Genomic DNA, 11402 nt, shown 5'->3' with positions numbered 1-11402 from the left:
TTGTATTCAGGATTTTCAATGTTTCTACCAAATTTATTTACTCCCAGAACCACTTTCGCCCACAAAGTACCTACTCATATCTGGAACTTGTGTTTGAGAAATCTCCTGAAACACAGTTTGAGAAATCCTGGTGTGGAGAGAAGAGACACAGTAAAATTAAGATCTTGAATCTACACATATTGCTTTTGAAGTGAGCTGATGTCCAGACACAGCATTAGGACTTGAGGCTATTCACTATTTTGGGTTGATGTCCTTTTTCCATCACTACACGCATCTCACTCAATCCTATCCCTTAACTGCCCCAACTTACATTCCTTCACAACTGTAGCTAAAAAACAGTCTATATGACAGCCAAAAACAGTTGTTTTTTTGACTTTTTCTAAACATAAGAACACACTTTATTTTTTTAAGGTAATTTCTTCTTTAAAAACCTTTTTTTAACATTTATTCATTTTTGAGAGACAGAGTGTGAGTGGGGGAAGGGCAGAGAGAGGAAGACAGAATCCAAAGCAGACTCCAGGCTCTGAGATGTCAGCACAGAGCCCCACGTGGGGCTGGAGCTTATGAACTGTGAGATCATGACTTAACTGAAGTCTGACGCTTAACCGACTGAGCCACTCAGGCATCCCAAGAACACACTTTAAAAATGAATTCTTATATAAAATGCTATAATCTCTGTATATAGAAGATAAAAACAACATCTCATAGCTATAAAAGTGTTTTAGACATATACATTTACATTAATCTGTCAGGATAATTAATAAAAACAAGAACAAATTTTTCACTGGGAGTTGTGAACATTAATAGGCATCTTACATCATTCTCAGCAGGTAATTGATTTTGTTTTGTTTCAGTTATAAACATATTTTATTTATTATTTTTTTAAATGTTTATTTATTTATTAATTTTTACAATTTTTAATGTTTATTTCTGAGACAGAGAGAGAGACACACAGAGACAGAGTGCAAGCAGGGGAAGGGCAGAGAAAGAGGGAGACACAGTATCCGAAGCAGGTTCCAGGCTGTCATCACAAGGCCTGACACAGAGCTTAGACTCACAAACTGTGAGATCATGACCTGAGCTGAAGTCTTCCACTTAACTGACTGAGCCACCCCGGTGCCTCTATAAACACATTTTAAAACATGACTTAAACACATAAGTAATTGTATGTGGTAACAGAGCTTTGCGTGTATTTTGTTTTATTATTTTTTTTACTAGCTGACTTGCAATTACAAGATACTCTTTTTTTTTTTAATTTTTTAAATATTTACTTTTGAGATAAAGAAAGCATGAGTGGTCAAGGAGAAAAAAGAGAGGGAGACACAGAATCTGAAGCAGGCTCCAGGCCAGGTTCTGCGCTGTTGCGGGGCTCAAACTCATGAACCGCGAGATCATAAACTGAGCCAAAGTTGGTTGCTTAACCGACTGAGCCACCCAGGTGCCCCACAATTACAAGATACTCTTAAGTTAAGCAGATTTAGCAGGAAAAACTTCATGTCAATATTAATTTATATAAATTGAAATTTCCACTTGCAGTCAAGATGCATGCAATAAAAGGGACCAGATTTATCCTTCATACATAATAATAAAAAAAAAACACACAGATGAAATATAGGAAACAAAGGTTTTCCATCAGTGGACATCAGGCAGCACAAGAGAGGGAAGCATACAACTTGAGTCTCACAGGTGCCGCAGCTAACAGCCCTGAGAGAGTTTCTAGGTTGCAGCTCAGAGAGGAGGATCCCAAGTGGGTCCCAGCAGTCTCCCAGACAGGAGGAGACAGACCTGGACGTCTAGGCAGGCCAAGGCAGCTAAATTCACAGAGTACCAAGGAAGAGAGAGCTGAACAGAGAAAGAGTTGAAGAAATCTGCAGAGGGTCCCCCTTGATTCTTTAGGGGAGTACTGACCAGCATATATGTAGGGGAAGCTACCCTAGGAGCTCACATGAGACTTGAAATAGAGGCATATCTTATTTTACTGTGCTTTGCTTTATTGTGTTTTTTTTTTTTTTTTTTTTTTTTTACAAATTGAGGGTTTGTGACAACCTGTGATGAGCACATCTCTCAGTGCTATTTTTCCAACAGCATTTGCTCACTTTGTGTCTCTGTGTCACATTTTGGTCATTCTCACTATATTTTAAACTTTTTCATTAATATTATATTTCTTATGGTGATCTGTGATCAGTGACTATGATCTGCTGGAAGCTCAGATGATGGTTAGCATTTTTAGCAATAAAATATTAAAATTTAGGTATGTACATTGATTTTACAGACATATTGCCACTTACTTGACCACAGTATAGTTTAAATGTAACTTTTATATGTTCATTTGATTCTTTTTCTTGTAATTTTCACCTTATTAAGTGAACTTGCAATATCTTCAAGGTATGTCTGTGGTTTGTGTCTCCCTCAGCCAAAGTAGAAAATCCCCTTAACTCATAGGACATTGGGTAGATCAATAAAAGCGTTTTGCCTAAACAAAGGAGCAAAATTCGCCTTAACCTAAAGACTGTTCTGATCCCACCTAATAAAAGCAAGCCTTAAAGAATCAATTTGTTTCCAAGTAACTGACTATATCCCAGAACAAAGACCAAGAATATTTATAAGAATATAAAAATACCCAGCATTCAAAAAGGTAAAATTCAAAATGTTTAGTATCCAGTTACACACTACCAAGTGTGCAAAGAAACAGGCAAGTATGAGCCGTGATGAGGAGAAAATTAATCAACAGAAATAGACCCCCAAATAACAAAGATAGGATTTATAGACAAAGGGCATAGAAGTTTTATTAAAACTATGTTCCATATGTTCCAGATGGTAGAAGAAAGATAGAGTACATTAAGTACTCAGAAAAGATATAAAAAGATGGTTTTTAATTTCTATTTATTTTTTTAAAGTTTATTTATTTATTTTGAGAAGGGGGGCAGAGACAGAGAGAGAGAGATAGTGAAAGAGAGAGAGAGGATTCCAAGCAGACTCTGCTTTGTCAGTGTGGAGTCCAATGTGGGGCTTGATCTCACGAATCGTGAGATCATGACCTGACCAATAATCAAGAGTCAGACACAGAGCCAGCTGAGCCACCAAGGTATCCCTAAAAAGATAGTTTTTTTTAAAGATCTAGATCATATTTCTAAAAATGAAAACTATAAAATCTGAGATGAAAAATACACTGGAATGATTAGTGGCAGATTAGAGAATGGAAAGGGAAAGATTAGTTAACCCAAAGACACCAATAGAAACTAACTAAAAAAAGTCAAAACAAAAAAAAACAAACAAAAAAAACCAAAAATGGTACAGAGCATCAGGACAACATTAATCAGCCTAATTTCCATGTAATTAGAATCCTGGAATAAGAAGTGAGAGAGCTGGAGTAATGTAATTACCATTTGAAGAAATAATCAAATTTTTTCCACATTTCATGGAAGCCATAAACCCAGAAATCTAAGATCAAAACCTCCATGGGTTGGCTGGGTGGCTTAGTTGGTTGAGTGTCCGACTCTGATTTCAGCTTAGGTCATGATCTCACGGTCATGAGATCGATCCCTGTGTTGGGCTCTGCAGTGGGCACGAAGCCTACTTAAGATTTTTTCTCTCTCTCCTTCTGCCCCTCTCCTCTACTCACGCTCTCTCTCAAACAAACAAGCAAAAGAAAAAAGCAAACAAACAACTCCAAATACTAGAAACATGAAGAAAACTACACTAAGGCACATCAAAATCAAATTGCTTAAATCCAGTTTTACAGAGAAAATCTTAAAAGCAGCCCGAGAACCAGGAAGTGGAAGAAGGCCCAGCCCCAACTCAGGAAATTGCAGTCAGCATCACACCACCTGCCAAGGCCCTTTGCTCTTATCCAGACTAAGATATGACACTTTGCCTCTCCTCCTCAATACTTTTATTCTCCTCAGCTATTGTGCTTTGGTTGGGAGACATTTGACCAAAGTCATTGGTATCAGTCAAGGTCAATCAGAGAAGCAAAACCACTAGATTTTATAGAAGATATTCCTTAAGGCAGGCTGCTGGGGAGGGAAGACAGATGTGAAGTGAGGGAGAGCAGAAACAAGGAAAAACCCACAAAAATGGATGGGGGTCCTTGTCAGTTCTTGTTGCATATGACCCTGATGATACATATGTCCTTCAGAAGCCAACGCCCTTCATGACTGAGCTAAATACACACACAGGGGTGAGAGAAACTGGAGGATAATTCAGGGGATGGAGGGACAGTTTTAGTCCTGACCCCTGCCTCATCCTAACAAAGTGCACCAGAAGAGAGTCAACAAGGTGTGTGAACCACAAAGTGACTGCAACTTCACTTACTCCCCAAAGTTTCCTGCAAGAATCTGTCTAGTGGGGACCCCTCGGTGGCTCAGTCACCTAAGCATCAGACTTCAGCTTAGGTCATGATCTCACTGCCTATGAGTTCAAGCTCCACATCAGGCTCTGTGTGGACAGCTCGGAGCCTGGAGCCTGCTTCGGATTCTATGCCTCCCTCTCTCTCTGCCCCTCCCTTGCTTGCACTCTGTCTCTCTCAAAAATAAATAAACATTAAAAAAAAGAATTTGTTTAGTGGTCCATCTTAACCAGAAACAATACAAACAAGATTTCCAGGAAATATAATCCAATCACATTGACAAATTAAAAACCACCACAGCAATTAAAACAGCATTTGTGAGATAGCAGAGAATTTCAATTATTTTTCTGGTCCTAGTTAGAACTGATAAACAAAAATGTGTCTTGGGATGGTCTATCTAAGCTTATTGCATAATGAATTATTCTATAGTCACCTTTGTTTGTTTTAGAAATCCTGCAAGAGGGGCACCTGGTTGGCTCAGTCACTTAAACATTCGACTTCAGCTCAGGTCATGATCTCGCAGTTTAGGAATTCAAGCCCCTCATTGGGCTCTGTGTTGGCAGCTCAGAGCCTGGAGCCTGCTTCGGATTCTGTGTCTCCCTCTGTTTCTTCCCTTCTCCCACTCATGTGCTGTCTCTCTCTCTCAAAAAAAATAAATAAATAAAAACATTAAGAAAAAAATTTAAAGAAATCCTGCAAGAAAACTGCTGAATTCCTCAGGTACAAGTGGCTCACACTGCCTTTTCAATGGAGAGACCACACACTGGATAAAAATATTTTTATTATTATTATTTTTAACTTACATCCAAGTTAGTTAACATATAGTGTAATAATTATTTCAGGAGTAGAATCCAGTGATTCATCCCCTACATATAACACCCAGGGCTCATCCCAACAAGTGTCCTCCTTAATGCCTCTTGCCCATTTAGCCCATCCCCGCCCCCCACAACCCCTCCAGCAACCCTCAGTTTGTTCTCTGTATTTAAGAGTCTCTTATGTTTTGTCTCCCTCTCTTTTCTTATATTATTTTTGATTCCCTTCCCTTAGTTCATCTATTTTGTATCTTAAATTCCACATATGAGTGAAATCATATGATATTTGTCTTTCTCTGACTTACTAATTTCACTTAGCATAATACACACTAGTTTCATCCATGTTGTTGCAAATGGCAAGACTTCATTCTTTTTGATCTGGTCCTTTCTAGTCTTTGTTGATTTGGGTATTTTTTGTCTTGTTTTGTCTTTTCTCTCCCTCAGAGAGTCCCCCTTAAAATCTCTTGCAGGGGCGCCTGGGTGGCGCAGTCGGTTAAGCGTCCAACTTCAGCCAGGTCACGATCTCGCGGTCCGTGAGTTTGAGCCTCGCGTCAGGCTCTGGGCTGATGGCTCAGAGCCTGGAGCCTGCTTCCGATTCTGTGTCTCCCTCTCTCTCTGTCCCTCCCCCGTTCATGCTCTGTCTCTCTCTGTCCCAAAAATAAATAAAAACGTTGAAAAAAAAATTAAAAAAAAAATCTCTTGCAGGGCTGGTTTAGGAGTCATATACTCCTTTAGCTTTTGTTTGTCTGAGAAACTCTTTTTCTCTCATTCTATTTTGAATGACAGCTTTGCTGGATAAAGAATTCTTGGCTGCATATTTTTCTGATTCAGCATGTTGAATATAGCTTGCCACTCCTTTCTGGCCTGCCACGTTTCTGTGGATAGGTCTGCTGCGAACGTGATCTGTCTTCCCTTGTAGGTTAAGGCCCTTTATTTCCCTTGCTGCTTTCATAATTGTTTCTTTGTCTGTGAATCGTGAGATCATGACCTGACCAATAATCAAGAGTCAGACACAGAGCCAGCTGAGCCACCAAGGTATCCCTAAAAAGATAGTTTTTTTTAAAGATCTAGATCATATTTCTAAAAATGAAAACTATAAAATCTGAGATGAAAAATACACTGGAATGATTAGTGGCAGATTAGAGAATGGAAAGGGAAAGATTAGTTAACCCAAAGACACCAATAGAAACTAACTAAAAAAAGTGCAATGAGTTCTGCCTGTTGACATAATTGCCTTTGCCTAGAAACCACTAGTGGTTTCTCAGGATGACCAAACTGTAGTAGATGTGTGATGTCTGTTTATGGATAATTGAAGATTAATTTGATTTTTAGTGACATTCATCAAGTGTTAAATCACAAACAGGTCATCTGTAGGCATAATTACATCAGTGCTTGGGTTTCACTTCAATTATCCAGAGGAAAAGTGTGATTATGAATAGCCATTGCTTTTCACTGCTCTGGCAAATTCCAGAGTGTTGCAAAATATGTGAACTAAGAGTATTCTTTTTTGTCCTCTGTGCTTAAAACTATAATTGGCTTTAAGCCTCCGTGCTTAAATCTTGACATTTGGCTTATTAAAGAATGTTAAATGTTATGAATTATCTAACAGTCTTCATCAAGCCAACAAGAGTTGGTAATTAGTCTTACATTAGTTTCCTAATGAATCTGTAACATAAGTAAATCACTATTGCATTGAAATGGTCTTGCTTCCCCATTTTCCTAATTCTGCACTCCAGCAAGTATAAAAATGTACTTTGTTCATGTTCCCTAATTTGGTAGATTTGATTACTGGCCCCAATTGTTCATCCTTCCCTGAATCTATACTTTTTGCTATGTTAATATGCAGCTCTTTTCACTAAAGATGTGAACTTTACCCAATCCATAACTTTAGGCTTTAGGAATGTAATTTCCTTTGCCTACTTGAATGGGGGCCAAGTGATAATTTGCTAAATATTTTTTTTAAGATTTTTTCTTTTTTTTATTTTGAGAGAGAGAGAGAGAAAGTGGTGGTGGTTGGGAGGCAGAGAGAGAGGGAGAGAGAATCCCAAGCAGGCTCTGCACAGCCAGCACAGAGCCCGATGCAGGGGCTCAAACTCACGAACCAAGAGATCATGACCTGAGCAAAAATCAAGAGTTGGACATTGAACTGACTAAGCCACCTAGGCGCTCCTATAGTTTGCTAATTCTATGCATAAACTTTAAGAGGTTACATGTGTTTTTCTTTCCTCTGTTGGGTTTCTGCCATTGTCATGAAGGGAACATGCCCCGAGTCACCTGCTAGTCCAAGGATAATGAGAGACACATGGGGCAGAGCTGAACCCACCTGCAGCCAATAGCCAAACTCAACTGAGCCAAGAGTATATTAGCCCACCCCCAGCTGGCCCACAGATTCCAAGCAAGGTATTTGTTTTAAATCATTGAGTTTGCAGATTGTTTGTTCAGCAGCAAAGCAAACTGATCAATCATTTCTTGAATGCCTACAGTATTCCAGATATGGGTTAGGAACAGGGCAGTCAGAGATATGCAAAATGTAGGTCTTTGCCCTCAAGGGAAGTCTAGTCTCACCTGGAAGTTGTGTCATTTCACTACAAGATACTTCTCTGATTGGGAGGAGGTTACAGAGTCCTAGGCTCTCACACTCCAGCTTCACATCCTGCCTTATTTCATGCACCCAGAAGTATTAATGTAAACAGTGACAACAACAGTGCCAGTAAAGAAATCTAGTAAAAGACTTAGGAGAATTCTTATTCCCTTATTAATAAGGGAATCCCTTATTAGAAGGAATTCTTAATAAATTCTTATTAAAGAGCTTTAGTTCAAACTTTAGTGGCCACTTTTCAAAGAATGTTTATAGATAGATTACATGGATAGATGACACAGATAGGGATAGATACATTTTTTTATTTACAAAAAAAAAAATTCACCAAAAGACCTTTTTAAATCTATGGTTCTCAAAAAGCTGCATAAGACTCACGATTAGAAGGGAGTCATTTTATTTTCTTTTTGAATTCAGAATTCTCAGGAATTCTGATTCAGTAGGTCTGGGATGGGGCACCCCAGTCTGAATTTTTCTTGCCCCCCTTCTCCTTTTTGTCCCTCCAATTATGATGGTATAGGTCTACAGGCCACTACTTGAGAATTTCTGCTCAAAATGGCAAGCTTCTTGGGACATTCAAAACATACTATGACATGAATTTACATGGATCCTGTCTCAGGTTTCTTATTGACAGAGCTTGGCCAGTTCCTAAACTTCTGGAGGCCTCTCTGCTCCATTCTTTCCATCATCTCACCTTATTTCTTGATCCCTACCTCTTGACCGGATCAGCCTGGATTCTGGATATTGCTCTGCATTTCATAGGTGCTCAACTAACATTTTTTTAAATGAACCATATGCTTGTCACTTACCTGGACCCAGACCCCTGCCAGCTCCTCCTTGCCCAGCTGACTCCTATAGATCTATCACCGGCCTGATGATGGAAGCTGTTCTGGCCCTTATCTATCTATCCATCTCTTTGTTCTGAATCCTCCTCATTCCTTCATCCCTTCCCCCAACAATTTGTCTTCCTGGACCACTAACACTCAGGGCCAACAATCCCTGAGCTTTATGTTTATTGGGACCTAGTGCAGCTGGAAGATCAGACCCCAGACAAGACCTTTTGTTATCATTAAGACTGGCCTGAACTCCCACAGCTTTAGCACGTCTTAAGAAGGAAGAATGATGGAAAAAGCAGAAAACTGGTTTGTGTCTATAAATAATGACTGGCCTCCTGGGAACAGGCCACGGCAAAACAGACTCAAATGCCATTCCAGAAATGTCAACAGTCCCAGGGAAGCAGGCATGTTTATAATGCACATCCAAGTCATTTAGAATCATTGAAGTACAGTCCAGAATATGGAGCTGCTGGCTGTTTAATAGATATCAATAAATAATCCCAGCACACAGCAAAATTACAAGTCTGCACTGCCATCTGGAGCTTGATGTGGCAGGCTGATTAGAAACCAGCCACCTGATGTCATTCTATCTCTCCCTTGCCTATTATAAAAGAACTTTGCAATATCCCAGAGCATGAGAGGAGTGAAGAAACCCACAAGTGACAGTGAGGTTCTAGTTTGCTCTGCATGTTTAGGAGTTGCTCTCGGACACAGAACAGGAATGGAGTTTGGTTTGGTAAACGAAATTCTTTATTTAGTGGCCCTGCGACCCTGGGATTCTGCCTGTTTAGATGCTGCCTCACATTAATTATTAAACTCAATTTCATTTTGAGAACAAATATAAAGAGCTTATTCAGTGACATCTTTCACCCAGTAAACATGTGACCGAAGACTTGCACATCAATTCAACTGTGACCAATCAAATGACAGTTTGAATTCGTTCAGGAAAACTGCCATTTAGAGGAATCCTATGACGAATTCTTTTGTAAAACCAAAGATCCTCTTAAAGTATACAAGTGATAATTATCCTTTTATTTTTTAAAATTAATACAAGTTTCTCGTGAGTGCACAGAACACTTTTCTGTATCTTTCTCTGTAGGCCCATGTTGCTTTCTATCTGCTCCAGCCCTTGGCTTTGCTTTTTTGTGCCCAGGCTAGTCTATTCACTCTTTTGGTCATGGCCCTTCCTGATATTTGAGTTCTGTGAGCACCTATCTCCTGTCCTGAGCAAAGCAGGTCCTTGTGTTTGTTATCGGAGTGAATATCTGGAGAGCAAAATTTATGTTGTTTATTACAGCAGCCAGCATATATGCCTCTCTTTGCTACCAAGAAGCAACAACACTGAATATATAAATCAGCCTTGAAAAGGTTTTACTGCATCCAGTGATGGTGTTACAGAATGGCATTGCCCTGAATTTTAGAGGGTAGCTAACGTTTTCTCTTGTAAAATCTCTCTCTGTGTCATTGTCAGAAAAGGAATCTGATATTGTGCAGAACAAGAGTTTAAACATTTAGTGGTCTTTGCGTTGTTAGGTCCTCAAAATCATTTACCATTTCATTAGCTATACGCACAAATACCATGTAATGATTCCCTGCAGTCTGGTAAGCCTGATTTTTCTCACAAACCTTTATTGTCCTGTCACTTGATAGCATATCATTGCAAAAGGTGAAATGAAATGAGATCATTCATGGCAAGGGGTTTTAAAACGGAGCCGGGAGGCCATTAAGGAACCTTATGCAAGTCCTCACTGGCAAAGCCATGAACTTTTGAACTCACCTAACCACAAATATTCCAAGGACTCGGCCTGAAAACCTGCATTCTGTATAGTAGGAGACTTTGCTTAGTGAACGCCATAATAAACCAATAATCTTCAGCCAAGATTACTTTTCTGCCACCAACACCAATCAAAATTCTTTGTAAACACCATATACAAGCCTCCCTTTTTGTTTTTTAAAACCCTTGACTTTTGTTCTGGGCTGGGGAGGCACAAGTTGGATTCCTGCCCAAATCTGTACTCCCCAAATTGCAATTCTGAGGCCCTAGAGAAATACTTTTGTTTTTATTTAATTCAGCCTCTTTTCTCAGTTAACATTATGTATTGCGTCAACTCCTGTATGGAATTAAAAAAAATTTTTTTTGACTCCTTGAAGTCATGGACTATCTTAGGGGTTTTGTTTTTTTATTACATGGACTATCATGGTTCTGTGTGAAAATAGACACTCAAGGAATAAATTCATGGACTTTGTTGAAAATAGACTATGGAAGAAAACACACCACAGATGAGACTTTTTTATTTAATTGCTGCAAACCATCTGGATGACTTTTTCAGCACCAAGAGAGCAGACACAGATTCTAGTTCTTGGTCATGTAACACACCCTTAACCTATTTTTGCATAGTAAGAAAGATGTATTAGGGAGCACTCCCTAAACAGCAGCATCATGAGGCTAACATTTGAGCAAACATGTCTGTGCTGACAGTCGTGAGGCAGTTAGTGTTGGGAGAGAGTTCTCCATGGGCCTGTCACATTTCCACATGATGAGAGCAGAGGCCTTTCTTCTGGACTATCTTTTCCAGAGTATTTGTGTGGCAAACAGCCTTGGAAAAGAGTGTCTCCTGGGGAAAAGGGCAGGTTTTCTCACAGCTTTGGAAGATAGAGATGAGCAACATTATTTGTTGTTAAGACAATAAAATGTTTATGTAGTTGGCATTCGTCACAAACATGGAAAGCCATGACAGAAGGCCCCAAGGATCCATCAGGCATACTCCTGGGGGTCTCAAGGGTGCCCTCTATGGTTTTCACATTTCCAC

The sequence above is a fragment of the Felis catus genome, chromosome F1 (assembly GCF_018350175.1).
Source record: "Felis catus isolate Fca126 chromosome F1, F.catus_Fca126_mat1.0, whole genome shotgun sequence".
Taxonomy (NCBI): domain Eukaryota; kingdom Metazoa; phylum Chordata; class Mammalia; order Carnivora; family Felidae; genus Felis; species Felis catus.
Note: the sequence above shows the minus strand (reverse complement) of the source record.